Below are 20,059 nucleotides of genomic sequence, written 5' to 3'. Positions count from 1 at the left end.
AAAAATTCGACAGAATATTTTTCTTTACCTGTCAAGATCTTTATGCAAATTTCATGGCCTGTTGATTTATTCCCTGTAGAGATGATTTATTCTTCCCTTGATGATCTTTTCAAAGCCTCCCATATATGGTTGGCCATTTTGAAGATTATTTTTGTACCGTTGTCTTGTGTGGTTGTCGAACACATAAGTGTGTCATTTTATGTGATTGCGAAGCTTTTGCTATTGTTGATCTTGAGTGTTTCTCTAGATCATGCTTAATCATTCTACTACAACTTGAGAAGAGATTCTTATACTTAGGGGAACCTAAGTTATTCAAGTGAATGAGACTTCATTTATAGGTGGAAAGACAAATGTTCTTGGTGAGAGAGTCTCACAGTTAGAGGGAGCCTAAATGATCATTTACTAATAGTCTTACACTTAGGGGGAGCTTAAGTACATTGAAAATGAGGGGATATCACACTTAGAGAGAGAGCCTAAGTTTCACTGAGAGTGAGTCTCATACTTAGGGGGAGTCCAAGTTTCATTGAGTCTCCCATTCTCTAAGTTGGGCTATTGGAGTGTCACTGTAATTTCCATTTATTTACAGATAAATACATTGTTTTATATTGATAGAATTATTTTTCCACGAACACACTGCCCCTCAGATATAGGTGGTATAATACCGAACTAGGTTACCAAACTCTATGTTCTGTTTTGGTTTTCGTTTTTTGCATTTATCTGTAATTTTCCTGGAAATGTTGTAACATCGTGTGTAACAAGTTCTGTCATGTGCTAGATAACCTTCATTTCAATTAGTATTAGAGCGGGTCACCATTATTTTTGGTGTTTCGTTTTGAATTTCTTCAAATAGTAGGAATCAAAGAAGATGGATCTACCACACATCCCTCGGTATTGGATGGGACAAACTACTCATATTGAAAGACTAGAATGATAGCTTTCTTAAAGTCTATTGGTCACACGACTTGGAAAGTAGTGGTAACTGGATGAACTCCTCAGGTTGTTGTTCCTAATGTTGGAAACATCCCTAAGCCTGACGCTGAATGGACTGATGCTGATGACAAAGCATCCATAGGAAATTCTCGTGCCTTAAATGCTATCTTTAACAGTGTGGATAGAAATATCTTTTGTCTGATTAACACATGTGTCTCTGCCAAGGAAGCTTGGGATATTTTGACTGTTGCTTATGAGGGAATATAAAGAGTCAAGATTTCTATACTTCAGTTGTTGACCACCAAGTTTAAAAGTTTGAAAAATACTTGAAGATGAAATAATTGCTGAATTTAATGTCTGTTCACTTGACATCGCTAATGAATTTTTTGCCTTGGATGAGAAGATTTTGAGAAGCTGATTAGAAAAATTCTTAATTCTCTGCCTAAAAGATTTGATATGAAAGTAACTGCTATAGAAGAAGGTCAAGATATTAGCAACATGAAACTTGATGAACTCATGAGATATTTACTTACTTTTGAGATGACTTTTGATAGAAAACCTGTCAAGAGAAATGAAGGCATTGCCCTATGTCCAGAGCTTAATAGGTGCCATTAGTTCTACCTAACCCGAAACAAACAATATTTATAAAGCTCGAACAACAACCTAACTAACTCGTAGTTAAAGTGGAAGTAAGAGATCAATCCACAGGGAAATATTATTTAATCCTTTCTTTAGCCAAGCTTAACTATAAAAGCTATCAAATGGGGGTTTTGATTAAGATAAGAAACATGCTAAAAAAAAAAAGTAAAAGATAGTTGTAACCAAGTTTAGAGCAATCTTGCTTCTAATCCAAGTTAGACGTTCATTGTAATTCTTATCATTGAATTCTAGAAATTTAATTCATAATCAGATTAAGCATGCAACTACTTAATCTAAATTAAACTAGTTTCTAAAAAAGCGGACAACTAGCATAACCTAGTCAAGAAAACATCCTATCAACAGTTAAGGTAGGATAGCCCTAACCGTAATCTATCAACATAGTTCTACTTCTATTGGGTTCCTTAGCGGTCATATAGAAGAGATTACACGTGCATTAAGTTCTAGGATTCAATTGCGTTGATTAATTGTTAAGATAGCTTACTCAGTTAACCGATTTTTCTTCAAATCTAGTAATTAGTGCGTCTTAGGATAGTCAACCATTCAACATACAATTACTATTGCCTCTTGGAGATCTTGGCTAGACATTCTATCGAACACATTAAAAGCAACGTATTCAATCATGAGTGAATGTGACAAAACCAAGCATTTAGGCTAAATATGTTCAAGATATAGATCATTCAACATGCTTCAAGAATTAAAAATGGATTCAAGAATGCTCAAATTCAGATTGCTAACAATAAAGAAAAATAGAAAACTCAAAAGAATTTGCAAGAACTCTTGAAATACAAACAATATTGAATTACTTCACAAATCCATGGAAAAATTCATGAAGAATTACAAATTACTGATTATAAATAAAAAAGAAATCAAAGTCTAACCTAGGTAGGAAACAAAATTACCATAGAGACTAATTGATATAGAGAGAAATTTTAGCTTCCATCAAAATCGTGCTTCCTCTCCTTCAGAAAAAAAAAAAATGAAAGAAAACTATTTATAGTTGAAGGGATAGCGTCATGATGCCAAGACCAGCGTTGTAATGTTAAATTGTAGAAAAAGCCCAAAAGCGTTAGGCTAATGTTGCAATGCTACACTGACGCTTGGTTGCGCAAGGCACGTAGGATAAATCACGTCAAAATCCGGAGCGTTGCAATGCTATGGGGAGTGTTGCAACACATCGAGTTTTTGCAGCAAAAAGCGAACGTTCTGTCTTTAACTCGATACACGATGCACGATGGTCCTTAACTTGATGCTCAATGCATGATGGCCCTTACTCGATAACATTTACTCGATGGCCTTTTTGAAAATTACTCGATTATACTCGACAGTATTTTAGTAAATACTCGATGCTCAATGACTCAATGGTTGATTATACTCGATGGCATTTTGGATATATACTCGATGACAATTTACTTGATTACTCAATGGCCTTTTACTCAATGACACTCGATGGTAATTTGGTAATTTTCTGATTCTTTTCAATTTAGTCGATTTTGTTGGTCAGTTTTTTTTATCATTTTGGCACAATTTTCTTTTAATGACTTCTAAACACCTCGGAGACCGTTTTACCTACAAAATTAGCATTTAAAATAAATAATCAACACTATTTTGGGGGAATTAACATAGAAAAGTACTTTACAATAATTGTAACATCTATAAAGCAGGCCATACTCGTAGTGTCACAAGGATAAGGTATCCAACCTTATCCATCTACTACAGGCCATTTAGGTTATCACTTAAACATGATTCATCCTAATGTCTTTACATACATGTTTAAGCTACAAGATAACTTTGGATGTTAGTTTATTGGTTTGTGGTTAATGCAACTAAAAATTGAAATAAAACATCATATATTTTATTAAATAAATAAGATGTTTGTACATTACAATTACAAACTATAGGACCTTGAGAGATTTAGGGCATCAACCTCAACAGTGTACACGCCCAGACATATGCTATACAGTTGGAATAGTCAGCAAATTTCAGTCAAATCCTAGATATGATCATTAGACTGTCGTTAAAAACATCCTCAAGTATCTTTGGAGAACGAGAGACTAAATACTTATATATGGTGCTAAGGATTTTGATCTTTACTTGATACACTGATTCTGATTTTCAAAACGAAGTGTATTCTAGGAAATCTACTTCGGGATCAGTATTTATTTTAAATTGAGAAGCTATAGTATGGAGGAGTATAAAACAAAGTTGTATTGCTGACTCCACCATGAAAGCGGAGTATGTAGCTGCATGTGAAGTAGCCAAGGAAGCAGTCTGGCTTAGAAAGTTCTTAACCGATTTGGAAGTGGTTCCGAATATGCATTTGTCGATCACTGTCTCATTAGGGAGATGGTACACTGAGGAGATGTGATCGTCACGCAGATAGTCTCAGAAGACAATTTAGTTGATCCATTTACAAAGGCTCTCATGGCTAAAGTGTTTAAGGGTCACCTAGTCGGACTAGGACTATAACATAGATAAATCTAAGGCAAGTGGGAAAATGAATGGGTATTTGATGCCCTAGTTTATTGTATTTATTATCTCAAATAATCAACATTGTATATATATGTAAACCCATTGGAGTTTTAGTCCAAGTGGGAGTTTGTTGGGTTTTATGTCCTAAAACTCGTGGTTTGTAAACAATAAACTTATTCTATTATCAATAAGGAAGTTATTGAGGTTTATTCAATAAAGTTGTTATTGAATGTATGAATTGCTCATTTCGTTTTAGAAAGAACCTAAATCCAATAAACTAAGATCCATGGTTATTACATTAGTACTTGGACTTTATGTGGAGACATAAAAGTGGATCAAGTTTAAGTAGATAGCCAAAAAGGTATATAGTATACAAATAAGGCTAGTTACCTTATTCTAGGGACACTATCGGATGCGATCCACTTTGTATTTAGTACAAATGATGTGATCTTGAATCATCCATGTGGAGACATACGAGTGAAGGCATTCTGTGCAAAGAGTTTGTATAAGACCGGACTAAGAAATAAGTCATGCTTACTTTATAATGTTGTTTACTATTTAAGACTAACTATTTCAAAGCAATCACCTAGGTAACTTGACCTTAATCCTGTGTAACTATGAACTCTTGTTTATTTGGGATTATCTTTAGATTTACATGAGTAAGGGTTGGCTCAATAGGGTGCAAGAAGGAATTCGCTCCTACCCGCTTTAAGGGATAGTGGAGAGGTTGTTCCCTTAACTCTGACTCCAGGTCTTGAACAAAAAGCCCCACTCTCTCATTGGCTTGGGAGGGACTCAATTTGATGATTGGATCACAAATCAATTGTTCATTAAAGGATCAGTGAGACTTAAGAAGCAAGATGTAATATTGGGGGTAAAACAGTTTTTGACCCAGCCGTTATTACGAACAACCTGTGAAGGGTCGACTTACTGATCATGGTTAAATCAAGTGGACAGAAATATATCTAAAGTGAGAAGACTGCAGCTATTGGGCTTTAGTTGAGTGACACGGTAGTTAATGAACGTTGATTGATTCAGTTTAAAGAGTTTCGTCAATTAATCTTTGATCGTTGGAGCTCATGATCTGTAAGTCCATTAGGTTCCCCTACTAATTTACAAATGGACTAAACCTTAGAATAGCATGGTGAGAAAATTTGAAACATTCAAATTCGAATTTAGAGAATTATTAATTATATGTGATATAGTTAAACGTTTACTTATCGAATTAAACAAAATTGCGGAGTTGGAGAATATTTAAATATGATTTAAATATTACATACATGAATAAGGATTCATGATTGTGGAATTGGTTGTTTAATAATTTAACATTGGATATTAAATTACTAATTAATTAAATAGTTTAATTAATTATTTAAAATTAATTATTTGGATTAATTTTATTTAAAATTTAAAATTTGAATTTTATAAAAATACAAATATTAAAATCAATTTTTATTTTAATTTGATTTTATGAAATTTAAATTAAAATTTGAAAATTGATAAAAATATGATTAAGTGGGATTTTCCCACTTAATACTCCTACAATTCCACTCAATCCTAGTTGCTTGATGTCATTCATACATGCAATTTGATTTGCATGTTAATTTTGACAAAAACAAATAGATTTTGAACAAAATTCAGTTCTATGAACTGAAAAGAGGACATGCAATTCAAAATTTTGAGTTTTTTTAGTGAAGAAATATTCTTCAACTCTTGGACTTCAAACCAGAAAAAATCTTCAAAATTTCCCTAAATTCAAGCTCATTTTGGATCCCACAATCCAATCTAAGGTCCTAGGTATTGGGGTTGATGCCCTAAATCTCGTGGGTCTTATAGTTTGTAAACATTGCATGAACAAATTCATCAAGTGATTAATAAAATATATGATATTTTAGTTGCATTAACCATAAACCAAGAAACTAACATCCAAGGTTATCTTTGTAACTTAAACATCTATGTGGTGACATACGGGTAGATCATGTTTAAATTAATTTTAAATGGTTTAAAATTAGTTCACCTAGACTTATGTTGGAAGTATTTCTAATGAGATTAGAAATAGGTGAACCTTTTAATTTGTTTTAATATGATTAAAAAAAATTATGTTAAAAGATTAAATTTAAAAAATAAGTGCCCATAAGGAACCTTTATCTAAGAAACGTTCTGTTTAGGCGGGGGTATTTAAGCTGACGAAAATGGAACACCTCCACCTAGGAACCTACCTAGAAAGTGAATTGGGTAAATATTTTATAAGTATGCAATAAATGATTGATTTTGTTAAAGAGTTTAATAAATGAAATAAAGTATTGTTAAATCATTCAATATAAATGTTATATTGAGCAAATTAAAAGGACTTAGATAAATTCATTAGCCATTTTTTAACTAAGTACAACGAAACCCTAAAAATATTAGAATATTTTAGTGGGAGAAAATTGATATTCAATATATCAAATTTTAGCTTCCACATCCCTAAGAGTTCACATCGTGAGATCTATGCTTGGCTTCGTGTCGCCCTGGGCGCGACCTTCCTTCGAAAATTGTTTACATGGGTTAATAGCAAGATGAATAGGGAAAGTGTCCATATTAAATGGGAGAGGGACATGTGTTGACATATCCTATGGTCTCCTCCATTAGGTTGTACCATGAGATTCCAATGATCCACCTGCATGTCGTCCTAGAGCGACCATCGCTTCAGAGGTCTTGATCATAGAAGTCGAAACAAAGCAAACTCCAGTAATGGATAGAGTCTCTTAGGTTAATCTTCAACAGTTGTCTTTCCTTTTGGTAGCCTATTGAAGTGAATCTCTGGGAGCTGAAAATGAGAGGGCCACACTTACAAGATGAATTAATCTAGTTAATGAAACATTGGCCGAAAAACGGTAGCTAAAAACTATAGGAACAAAAGTTATTCTGGTGTTAGTGATTAGCTAAGATTATCTCAATTTAAGAGAGGAGTAGTTGATCAACCTTTGATGGCTATTGCTCTGAACCTTTGAAGTATCATTGCAAAAACTAAATGAATAGATTAATTAGGATTTTATGATTACACATGTTTTTTGCTAAATTGATTGGATAATTGTGTAATGGATTGAGACAAATATAACTAATATGGTCATTTATTTGTTTCAGCATGAATTCCTCAATTATTTTTTTGCTTAAAAATGGTCAATTAACTGAAGAGAACTATGTGATGTGGAAACCTAACTTGAACACGATTCTAGTTATTGATGATTTGATGTTCGTTAACAGAGGATTGCCCTCCAATCCCCACTCGTAATGCATCTTAAGTGTCGAAGGATGCTTATGACCACTAGATGAAGGCCAATGACAAGGTCTGAATCTACATCTTGGCAAGTCTGTCTGACGTTCTTACCAAGAAGCATAAAGCCATGATGTCTATGTGTCAAATCATGGTGTCCCTCCAGGAGATGTTTGGACAATCATCCATTTAGATCCAACATAAGGCCTTTAAGTACATTTACAATGCGTGCATGAAAGAAGGCCAGTCATTAAGAGAACATGTTCTCGATCTGATGGTCTAGTTCAATGTCGCCGAAATGAACGAAGTGGTCATCGACAAGCAGAGTTAGGTGTCCTTTATTTTAGAATATCTTCCGAAGAGTTTTCTTCAATTCCGCAGCAATGCTATTATGAATAAAATACAATACACCATAACTTCCCTCTTGAATAAGTTAGACTTATCGGTTCCTTATGAAAGATAAAGGACCAGTAGAAGGAGAGACAAATGTTGTCCATTCCAAAAAGTTTCACAAGGGTTCATTCTCGAAAACTAAGTCTGCTCACTCATCTTCTAGTTCTAAGAAGATCTAGAAAAAGAAAGGAGGAAAAGGGAAGGCTCTCGTTGAAAGGAAAGACAAAGGCAAGGCCAAGGTAGCCGACAAGGATAAGTGCTTGCACTGCAATGTGGATGGTGTTGGGTTTTATGTCTTAAAACTCGTGGTATGTAAACAATAAAACTTATTCTGAAAGTTCAATAAGGTGTTGTTGAATAGATATTTTGCTTGATAGAAATCCAATAAACTTGAAAGTCCCTTGATTATTGGATGGGTACTTGAACTTTATGTAGAGACATAAAGGTGGAGCAAATTCGAGTAAATAGTCAAAATGATCTATAGTATATGAATAAGGTTGGATACCTTATTATGGTAACATTATTGGATGCGACATTCTCTGTATTTATTACAAAGAGTTGAAAGGTGTTACAAACGAAGTGATCCTAATTCATTCATGTTGAAACATAAGGAGTAGGGGTGTTTTTGTGCAAAATGGTTTGTACAAGATCGGAGCATGAAATTAGTCACTCTTACTTTATAACACTGTTTACTGTTTAAGACTGACTATTTCAAAGCGATGACCTAGGTAACTTGACCTTAATCCTGAGCTAACTATGAACTCCTGTTTATTTGGAATTATCCTTAGATTTGCATAGGTGAGGGTTGGCTTAACAACGCCGACTCAATAACCTCCCATTTCAGAGGTAAGACCGGATAGATAGCTGGGGATACAGGATGCAAGAAGGAATTCACTTCTACCCGCTTTTAGGGATAGTAGAGAGGTTGTTCCCTTAAGTGCTGATTCTGGGTCTTGAACAAGAGGCCCTACCCTCTCATTGGCCTGAGAGGGACTCGGTTTTGTTGACTGGATCACAAAACAATTGTTCATTAGGAGATCAACGGGGACTTAAGGAACAAGAGGTAATTTCGGGAAGAAAACAGAGATTCGACCTAGCCGTTATTACAAATAACTTGTGAAGGCTTGACTTACTAATCATGGTTATATCGAGTGGACATAATATATAGGGGAGTTCAACCATGGGCTTTAGTGGAGTGACCCATTAGTTAACAAATGGGGGTTAGTTCAACCTAATGAGTTTAGTCGAATAATCTTGGATCGTTGGAGCCCATGATCTGTAGGTCCACGAGGTCCCCCTACTAGCTCGAAAATGGATTAGCTTTAGAGTAACGTGATAAGTTAATTTGAAACGTTCAAATTAGAATTAAAAAGAGTTGGAGAATTTATATTTAAATATGATTTAAATATATGAAGCTGAATTTGTGTAGAATTAATTTAATATTGGATATTAAATTAATTAGAATTATTTAAATTGTTTAAATAATTATTTATTAATTTTATTAGAAAATTAATTTGTAAAATTAATAAATTTTGATTTTTAATCAAATGTGATTCTAAAATCAAAATTTTGGATTTTGAAAATACAAAAACACAAAAATGGAAAATTGGATTTTCAACTCCATCTTCAAGTAGCTCACAAACAACCCATCATCTTCAAGCTTCATTTACTCAAAGCATGAGTTGCATCTCATGTAGCTATCTTCATTGCATGATGGTCTGCAATATATTGAAGAGATTGGAGTGATTTGAGGCAAGGCAACCGATAGAATTTTAGTTGAAAATTCGTGTGAAAAGGTGTTCTTCATTGGGTTGTTGATATGAGCATTCTTTAAGTTCCCTTTAATTCCAACTTATTTTGAGTCCCACAACTCAATCTAGAGCACCAAGAGAATAGTATGATAGATCTTGTGGTGGCCTGCATAGAGATTTGGAGGAATTAGCAGCTGAAAATCGAGATTTTAAAGGTTCTTCAAAGGTATGTTTTGAACCCATTAAATTCTGCTTGAGCATGTTTTCGTTTATGCCAAAATTAATCAATTAGAGTGCTTATCGATCGTCGTTGATTTCGCTACGTGCTGATATAATCCAACAATTGGTATGAGAGCATCATATAAGCATTCAATTTAGTTTAATTTTGGTTTGATGGGTGTTTTATATGAGAAATATGAAACTATTGTACTGATATGGTTTTCTGAGTTTTGGCTTTTAATTTCTCATTGATTTCTCAATTAAATTTGTAATTGGCTCTTGCTTGATAAGCTTATCTTTGTTCTCAAGAGTCTGTAATTTATTTGGAGTCTTTAGAGTTGAAATTAAACTTTAAATCGAAGAAACAAGCGAAGAGACCGAGTTGTAGATTCCAAACATTCAACCTCTGTTAATATTGTCGTTGAGCTTTAGTAGCTAAACGATCGTTTAGCTTCATGCGTTAGCTTTAGGACAAGTGGGATATTGTTGGGGTTTATGCCTTAAATCTCATGAGTTCCATAGTTTGTAAATTAATTTTACACAAATTATTTATTTAATAAAATAAAGTATTATTTTACTTGATATTTAGTTCGCAGTAACCTAAATCTAATAAACTAAGATCCAAGGTTATTTAATGTAACTTAAACATATATGTGGTTGATATACAAGTGGATCATGTTTGAATAATAACCTGAATGGTCTATAGTATATGGATAAGATTAGATACCTTTTCTTGGTGATACTATGGATACGACCAACTTAGTAATTGTTATAATTGTTGTAAAGTGTTGCAAATGATCTGATCCTGATCGTGCATGTGGAGATATGTGAGTGGGGGTATCCTGTACAAAGAGTTTGTATAAAACGAAACCATGAAATGATTAGTCTCTCTTTATAACGCCATTACTTGAAGAGACTTACATGTCACTAGGATGACTATAGGTAACTTGACCTTAATCCTGAGTGAGTTGTGAACTCTTTCCTATAAGGGTGATCATTTGATCTGTATGGTGGAAGTAGCCAAATTCACCGACTTTATATGTTTACCATTTGGGGATTTGTCCGAGTAGGGAATTTGGAACACAGTTACACAAGATGAAACTCACTCATTCTTGGTCATAGGCTAAGTAGATAAATTGCTCCCTTAAGGGTTGATTCCAAGTCTTGAACAATGAGGCGTCTTCCCCTCTCACTGGCTACAGAGGGGTCTAGTTTATAGTTAGACTATAATTAATTATTCACTAGAGGGATCGGTGGTACTGAAGAAGTTAGATGTAACTACAGAGGTAAAATGATAATTTGACCAAGCTGTAGTTACGAGCAATTTGTGAAGGGTCAACTTACTGTTGATTGGTTATATCCATGGACACAGAAATATATTTACAGTGCAAAGAGTGCAGTTATTGGTCTTTGGTGGAGTGAACGAAAATTAATAAATGTTGATTAATTTAATTAATCAATCTTGTATCATTGGAACTTCTAATCTATAGGTTAATAAGGTCCCCTTGCTAACTCAATAAGGATTAACTAAGAATCAATTAATTTTGGATTAATTTGAATTGTTTAAATTAATTAAAGAGAATTAATTGTATGAAATGCAATTAATATAATGTATATGGATACATTCTAATATATAAAGTTTGATGAGAGAGATAAATATTTGAATATAATTCAAATATTAGTTTTATGAATAAGATTCATATTAAAACTACAGGTTAAAGTTAATATGAATATGATTCATGTTAAAGCTATAGGTTATGTGAGAGAATGTAAAGTTAGATTATATTTCATATGATATAATATAAACTATAGGTTATGTTATATGTGATATAATATAAAGTTTGGTTTCATTATATTAATTTTAATATATTAAATATGGGAGTTATTCTACGTGATGAAGGGAGTTATTTTGAATAACTCCTCTCATCCTCTAATAACATATTTCATACAGAGTTTTGAGAAGAATATTTTTCTTCTAGGGTAAGTTTCTTGTTTTCCCTTTCCTTTATGTATTTTTAGATAGCATGCTTAAAGTAATGTTTTTTTTTTTTTTTGCATTTTCTTTGTTTTTTAATTTCTTTCAAAAACGAATTCATTGACACAAAAGCGATCACTCGCATCTGCTGAGGATTTAAATCCTTCATGTTTTTCATTTTAGGATCTGATTCCTAAAAACAGTTAGAGGCTGAAGAGATGATAATGAAAGTAGAGTGGAAAAGTTGTCTCAACTGTTGCTGTAGGGAGTGTGAAGTTATTTTTTTTTAGCAAACACTGTTATTTGTTATTGGATGACATCTATTTGGTTCCTCAAATTAAGAGGGACCTTATTTTAGTTTCTTGCCTAGTTGAACATTCTTTTATGTTTCATTTCTTGGTAATAAAATGTTTATTTCAAGAAATGGATTTGAAATATGTTAAGCTAGTTTAGAAATTAACTTATATGTGCTAAGACCATTAGCATATAACTCACTTCTTAATACTGAAATGTTCAAAATAACAACTTCAAAGACTAAAAGATGAAAAGTTTCTCTTGAAAATGATACCTATCTTTGGCATCTATGTTTGGGTCATATTAATCCAAATAGAATTGAGAGATTGGTAATGAGTAGACTTTTAAGTGAGTTAGAAATGGATACTTTACCAGTATGTGAATTATGCCTTGATGGCAAAATGACTAAAAGATCTTTTATTAGAAAATGTTATAGTGTCAAATAGACCTTGGAGCTTATATATTCAGACCTTTGTGGTCCGATGAATGTTAAAGCCAGAAAAGGGTATGCATATTTCATCTCTTTCATAGATGATTATTCAAGGTATGGTTATTTTTACTTAATACAACATAAGTCTGAAACTCTTGAAAAATTCAAGAAGTATAAGATTGAAGTTGAAAACTTGTTAGGCAAGAAGATAAAAACATTTCAATCAGATCAGGGTGGAGAGTACATGGATTTGAAATTCCAAGATTATTTGATAGAACATGGAATCACATTCTAACTCTCAGCACCAGGTATACCACAACAAAATGGTATATTAGAAAGAAGAAATAGAACCTTGTTGGACATGGTCCGGTTAATGTTGAGTTATACTCCATTGCCAGATTCTTTTTGGGGATATGCAGTACATACTATAGTTTACATTTTGAAGAGATGTTGATGAAGGCATGATAACTTGTAGAAATACAAGTTATTTATATCATCTTACTTAGAATATGCGGCAATAGGAAGGAAAAGTTGCATCAAACATATTAAAATTGGCTTAGAAACGCAGAAAATTGTAAAGGTACCGGAAACACAACCGCTGACACATTGCGATGGCAAAAAGGATGTCTAAATCTTTGTTTTGTAGGTAACAGGTATCACCGCATGCAACGATTGCTCGTGGACAAGAAGAACAACGCATTCTCGGGGATTTTGTGTCACAACATGAGACGATTTCTCATGGACAAAAAGAGCAATGCATTCTTAGGGATTTTGTGTCACCACATGCGACGATTGCTCGTGGACAAGAAGAGCAACGTATTCTCGGGGATTTATGAAATTGTACAGCTTTTCTGATGTACAACCTGACAAATGGAACGTGGAGTAGAGCGGACATTCCCACCAAGCCTCGACAGGAAAAAGTAACTTTTCAGAGTGGGACCACTGACGCAGGAGGTGCTGAGGTCTATAAATAACAACATCAACACTCAGCAGAAAAAACATAGACACATAGAGGGAGAAAATAGAGAAAAAAATCACACGGAAAAAGAGAAGCTCTGTGCAAGGGTCATTCTTTCCTCGAGAACTCTTCTGAGAAGAAAGTTCTCCACCTCATTCCTCCATCATGCCGGCAAGTAAAATAGCTCCGATCGGGATTCGTAGAAAGACATTGACATGCTGCTTTCATTTATTCTTACTTTTCGTTCATCGATTGTTGTTCATTTTTTGTCTTTCATTCATATCTTTGTAACAAATGCTTTATCTTTACTAGTTAATATCATTATCATGTTCATGTTCATCTCTCTATTCACCATAACGCATTCATCTTCCATTTCTCTCACCATGAGTAACTAAACCTCTAGGGTGCTGGGGAAAGTTTGAGCGAGTAAGTCAACCTATGTTGAAGAAGTTAGCTAAGTTTAATTAACGCATGCTAGATGACATCTTCACCTATGAGAGTAGAAGTGAAGATGCTAATCTACCTCTCGAAAGAAGGTTGATAGAATGCGTTAACTAAAGTAAGAAGTATTTCTAACGATGGAAATAACCTTGCGTTTGCAAGCGTCCATTCCTGATCATCATAGAGATATGGTGACGCAGGCGATCACCAAAAGGTGTAAGCTAAAGGAAGACAGAACCTTAGTTGCGTCCTCAATAGGATTGGCAAACTTGCGATATTCTTTCCCCAAACCCGTGCTCACTCTGATCCGATTCACAAGACTTGCCATCGCATTCTCTCATACACACCTTGCACAAATTTAGATTTATTTACCTGCTTATTCATTTACCATCACATTTTACCATTTACCTGTTTATTCATTTATCATCGCATTTTACTCTTTACATCGCATTTTACTTTTCAGCAAATCACAATATTAATTTGATTACGGTCGCATATATCACATCATTGTCGTATTAGCATTGTAATCCCCGTGTTCGACCTCAGATCACACTAAAAAACTTGCGGTGGAATTATACTTGGTTTCAACGCAAGAAAACTTGTGACACGCATAAACTATATGAACGCATTCTACAGTGAATTTTGTAGTATCACATATATTATCTAGAAGTATGATTAAGATATCGCATCGCATAACGCATATAGTATATCATCATATCTTTGCGGTGGCATTACATTCCATTGCACAACAAGTTTTTGGCGCCGTTGCCGGGGACTTGGCAGCTAATAGTTTGTTGAATTTTGTGTTTTCACAGGCACCTTTTTTACCTTGGGAGTATTGTAGCTTGTGCGACCAAGTTTTAAACAATATATGAAGTGTAGGCGATGCGCCGAAAGCTAGTATTGACCCCGAGATAGAAAGGCAATCAGTCGCATGAGCTGAAAGCAGTTATAAGCGCGTAGCGACCAGCATGCGCCCAACAATTGTCGGAAGTTCCAATGGTCAAGACGAGCCTCTTGACCCAAGCAGTTGAGATCAATCTCCTACATGGAAGACTCCTTGCAATGCCTCACTTCAATTTCTCCAGGAATGACTTCTATTCTATCTTTGCTTTGCTTTCCTAGTTAGTTTATTTTTAATGTTATTTTGGATATGCGGTTGATTCTTGGATGAGGTGCATTCGCTCCTTGTAGGTGCGCCAATAATTCTCCTCGGTGCGCAGTTACAAAGGAAGAATCCTCTCCATCATTCAACACATGGCTTTGACTGCATGAATTCTAAAGCATGGTCGTAAGTGTTATTCTACTCGAAGGTTCTTTTCTTGCTATCTTGTACGCATTATCATTTTGAAATTTTCTTTTTCAGTTGCCTACCTTTGTGTTGATAATATAGCATCTATGATGGTACTTATAATTCACTATATCGGCTAACTAAACATCGCAAGGCTCACCTCACTTTTAATAGCTTCTTCAAGGTTTGTCAGTTTAAGTTTCGTTATGTGTAAACCTCTGCTCAAACATTTGTTACCACATTTCTGATGAGTTTGTCTTTAGCTTTTCGGCGAAAGTGCTGCTGCTCTCTAAGTTTGGGGGTGGCAGTGGTCCCAAAAAATGTGTTCACTACATTGCGATGCTATATATATTGAAAAAAAAATGTTCGAGAATAAAAACTCCACTGTCAGCGTAAAGAGAAAACTCAAGCTGATAAGAGCCAAAACGAAGAACGTAACCAGATTCGACGCCACATTCTAATAATAAATCGCAAGGCTTTGAATTGTTTTAAATGGACGCATTGTTAAAAGCTAAACGCAAAGTTGTGGAGAATGGGTAAAAAGTTTATTAGCAGAGGCTTACCTAATTTAAGCCTAGAAAAGATCTCTTTGAAAAAGTAGCCGAAGTTGAGGAGAGCGTTGTTGTCAAGGTTAGAGGTATGAGTAAATTATATTTTGAGAGGCTGGTCATCACAAAGGAAAGCTAGAAGGTGAATTATGAATTTCCTAAGCATAAAACATGCTTAAGGACAAACATGATTCTAAGTTTGGAGGTATGATGATGGGTAGAAATGTACGTTATTATAGGTCTTTTATTTAGAATTATGAGGGTTGATAAGTAGAATATGAGGTGATTATACTAAGAATTCATGAGAAAACGAGATTGCGTCAATCGACATTGAAAATCTTGGCTAACCCACTATTATGCGTTATTTTGCATCCAAATGTTTATTTTTGTAGCTAACATAGGAATCGATTGCATGCGGGGAATCTCTCCATTGCAGAGGCGATCGCATACGTTCGACGCATGGTTGTTGCGACCATTAACTGCATGCGTCCATCGCATAGAAATTGCAGCTACAGAGTAATAATCATAATAGAGGGATGAACGCAAGGGTGATGGAATACAATGATACTTCGGAAACAAAGCATGAACGCATACCTCGGGAGTATCAAAAGTTGATGTTGACATTTCACCTACCACGCCATTAGTAGCAGAGATTCAGAGCAAGTTCATCACGCTGTTAGCTGTAGAATTTCAAAGAAGAACCATTAATGGTGTCGACGATCAAGCTCTATAAATAGAAGCCTTAGAGCCCAACTTCAAATAATCTGAGCTTCTGCCTTAGGGTTGATCCTTGTGATCTAGACGAAAGTGTGAGAAGATATTCTTGAGAGTCCTTCATTCCTTTAACCATTCCGAGTGACGATCGGAGCTCCGTCAGAGTTAAATCTCAAGAGAGACTACTACACCGCCCATCCATGGCACCACCGACAGTCTTGACACACATCTGATGGAAGTAAGACATTGCCTCCATCTGGCCCTCCATTTCTCTTCTATCTTTGTATTGTATTACATTTTGGCTTAAAAGATTAATACATTTTGTGATCAATGCATTTCTATATTCCCTTCGATTTCATCTTTATTTACTTTTTCTTATCATTCTTTACCTTTATTGCACGACTAAGTAAGATTGCTAGAGTATCACATACTTAATCATGCTATATAGACATATGAAGCATGTAGCAAACCACCGAGAGGTGTGCGTTGCGTGAGTGTTGTGAGAAAATCCTCTTTTCTTAGTATGAAGTTGTAGCAACACTTGTCTATGAGTAGTCGTAATGCTTGTCTATAAGAAAAATCAACAGCGACTAACTGCCCAAGAGGGAAGTAGTTGAACGCATTAAGCAAAGTAAGCAGTGTTCCTAGAGATAGGAATAATCTTATGTCAACCATGCTTTATGTGATTACCTTGTCTTATGAGCGCATCATTCATCATTTAGGCATACTTGAGAGAGTAGTCTGAAAACCAAATATAGGCTTGAAAGAGTCAGATTGCATCACATAAGCAGGAATAGAGGCTTAGAGATAAGTTATGTTTGCTATTACACAACATATGCATCCTATAGATAGGATATGAAAGTATGCAGTCACATCGCATGCGTCCAGAAGTAGGATACGGTGGTATGCGGTCATCTTGTTTATGTGTGGGAGCACGTGAGCAGAAATAGAGACTTAGACATAAGTCCTCTCGACACTATCGCATATATATCACATGCGTCTTTGTCAAGTGTGTATAGCATAATCGCATAGCTTGCACTGGCTGAGGTTGCCCTTGCGATCAAGCTTAGTGATGTGGTGAAGTCATCCCCACCATTTTATCTATTTTCTTATGCATTTTATTACGTGTTAATAGTTGTCGCGTCTCTAACTCTCATAGTTATACTTCCACTGCTTAATCTGTTAATTAGGAGTAGGAGTAACGCATAGCCCTTAAACTTCAAATTCTTTTATTCTTCACCACAACATATTACTTCATAACATTTAGCTACAAGTCCCTGAGTTTGACCTCGGATCACCCCGAGAAACTTGCGATCTTGTTACTTGGCGAGAGAGCAAGAAAACTTGTGGCATGAACACATGGTTATTGCATAGATTCTTAGACGCATGTTGCATATCCTTTAGTCCAACGCATGACCAGCGATGCATGAAGAACGAACGATGAACATATATTTATTTACTCCATTTCCCACGCATCAAGACACATCGAGTCAGGTACATCATTATCAAGCGTTGAGACTATCTCGACATAGTGGGAGGGTTATGAATCATCTACACATTATGTGGGTTTTATTGAAGCCCAAGTCATCGTACAGATGATGAAATTGAGGATTCATTATCCTTGCAGAATGATGTTGAAAAAGATGAGTGGATTAACGCCATGGATCAAAGAAATAGAGTCTATGTGCTTCAATTTTGTCTGAGATCTTGTAGATCGACCTGATAGCATAAAAATTATAGATTGCAAATAAATCTACAAGAGGAAAAGATGTGTAGATGGTAAGGCACAAACCTTTAAGGCTAGATTAGTGACAAAGGATTGTACCTAGGTTGAGGAAGTGAACTATGAAAAAACTTTCTCACTTGTTGTCATGTTAAAATATATCCGAATACTCCTGTCCATTGCATCATAATATGACTACGAGATATGACAAATGGATGTCAAGACTGCCTTTTTTTGAATGATAATCTTGAAAAGTGTATCTACATGAAACAACCAGAGGGATTCATTGAACAAGGTCAAGAGCAAAAAGTTTGCAAGCTTAAATAGTCCATTTATGGGCTGAAACAAACACATAAATCTTAGAATATAAGGTTTAATACTGCGATAAAATCTTATGGCTTTCATTAGAATATTGATGAACCTTGTATCCATAAGAGAATAATCAATAGTTCAGTAGCTTTTCTAGTGTTGTATGTGCATGATATCCTACTAATTGGGAATGATGTAGATTTACTAACGGATGTAAAGAAATAACTAACCGCTCAATTTGAAATGAAATATTTGGGTGAGGCGTAGTTTGTTCTAGGAATCCAAATCATAAAGAATTGTAAGAACAAAATGCCAGTCTTGTCTTAGGCATCATATATTGACAAGATGCTTGTCAGATATTAGATGCACAATCCCAAGAAGGGTTTATTACCTTTCAGGCATGAAATTATATTGTCTAAGGAGCAATTCCTAAGACTCCTCAAGAGGTTGAGAAAATGAGACGGATTCCCTATGCATCGACTATGGGCAGCCTTATGTATGCCATGTTGTGTACAAGGTCTGATATTTGCTATGTAGTAGGGATAGTCAGTAATTATCACTCTAATCCAAGATATGATCACTGGACCACAATTGAGACCATCCTCAATATCATAGGAGAATGAGGGACTATATGCTTATGTATGGAGCTAAGAATTTGATCCTTATAGGATACACTGACTCTGATTTTTCAGACTTATAGGAATTCTAGAAAATCCACATCAGGATCAAAGTTCACTCTTAACGGAGGTACTATAGTTTGGTAGAGTGTCAAGCAAGGTTGTATTGTTGGCTCTACCATGGAGGTTGAATATGTAGTTGCTAAAGAAGCCGTTTGGCTTAGGAAGTTCTTGATGAATATGAAAGTTGTTCCAAATATGACTTTGCCTATCACACTTTGTTGTGATAATAATGGTGACAAACTCCAATGAACCTTGAAGCCATAAGTTTATTACATGAACGACTTGAATCAAATTGTTTGTAACACTTACAACACTTGTAACGTTTACAAAGTGGGTCATATCCATAGTGTTACTAGGACAAGGTACCCAACTCTACATACATTATAGACCTTTTAGGTTATTACTGGAACATGATCCAACTGTATGTCTACCACATAATGTTCAAGTTATATTAAATAATCATAGATCTTAGTTTAATGGATTAAGTTATGCAAAACTAATAAATGAATAAAATACTTATTTATTTTATTAATAAATAATATATTTATAAGATTACAAACTATGAGACTTATGACATAAATCCCAACAATCGATAAGTCTACTTTTAGTCAAGAAGAAACTAGAGGTTCTGAAAATATTGTTCTTATTATTTATGTGATATGGCTTGTAACTTTATTGAGATTGAACAGGTCCTATTGGTACATTTTGTAAGACTGATGTTATTTCAGAAGATGTTTGTGAAATTGTTGATGCTTTTGTCTTAGTTTCTACTTGTATTGATTCTACAAATAACCCTGCTAAGTTAGAGTTGTCTGAGAAAAATGTTGTTGTAGTAACCTTACTAGGGGTCTCACTGATATATCTCTTGTGTGTGCTGAAAATCAAGTTATTGGGAATGTTTCTTCTGATGTTAATTTTGAGTTAAATGTCTCTGCTGATTCGGGATACCATAGTTTTGTTAATCCTGATGTTAGAGAAAGTGTTGGTGTTCAGGATGTGCATCAAATTGTTGAGGACA

Source organism: Benincasa hispida, chromosome 12, assembly GCF_009727055.1.
Source record: "Benincasa hispida cultivar B227 chromosome 12, ASM972705v1, whole genome shotgun sequence".
NCBI classification, from domain to species: Eukaryota; Viridiplantae; Streptophyta; class Magnoliopsida; order Cucurbitales; family Cucurbitaceae; genus Benincasa; species Benincasa hispida.
This window is presented reverse-complemented; position numbering follows the sequence as displayed.